Genomic DNA, 772 nt, shown 5'->3' on the forward strand with positions numbered 1-772 from the left:
ATATGTATATATATATATGTATTTATATAAATCATATATATCATATATATATGTAAATCCCTCGCCGTATCGCGGTTCACCTATCAAGGTTTATTATTTAACCTTATGTCAATTCCTCCATGATATTGTTTTGCATTTATAATAAAATAAATATATAAAAATTATAAAAATAATTAAAAAAAAAAATATACAGTACAGTATTGTTTCTACTTCGCGGATTTTCACCTATCGTGGTGGGTGGGGTTTCGGAACGTAACACCTTTGATAGTCTAGGGATTACTGTATGAATATGTATTAATTTACATACATCCCACCCCCACCACATATGTATCACATATTTGGTGTGTGATTTGTTGTGTGGGTGTCTTCACATTTGACTCCACCCAAACCAACCACATAAACGTAACATTATGTAAGAGTAAAGACATGCAAACATTTCACATGCCAATGTATTGTAGTTTGAAACTCACATACTCAATGAAATATGTTGATATAAATATTAACACACACACGCACACATGCAACACACATGCAACACACACATGCAACACACATGCAACACACATACACGCACACACACTTCAGTATATGTAACTTTTTTTATTAATATTTAGCAGAAGCAACAGAGTGACTCAAGGGTCCGAGAGCTTCGTGTGTTGGCACTTATATGTGTGTATGTGTGAGTATACATACATACACACATATAATCATATATATATATATATATATATACATATATATTGAAGCCTGGTGCAGCCATCTGGTTCACCAG

General features: G+C 32.8%; 1 long non-coding RNA gene across 1 annotated transcript in view; it reads right to left on the reverse strand.

Annotated features, from left to right (window-relative positions):
* LOC128248931 (uncharacterized) overlaps positions 1-772 on the reverse strand; it is a 22098-nt gene that overhangs the window by 885 nt on the left and 20441 nt on the right. The gene's annotated exons all lie outside the window — the stretch shown is intronic.

The sequence above is a fragment of the Octopus bimaculoides genome, chromosome 10 (genome assembly GCF_001194135.2).
Source record: "Octopus bimaculoides isolate UCB-OBI-ISO-001 chromosome 10, ASM119413v2, whole genome shotgun sequence".
NCBI lineage: Eukaryota > Metazoa > Mollusca > Cephalopoda > Octopoda > Octopodidae > Octopus > Octopus bimaculoides.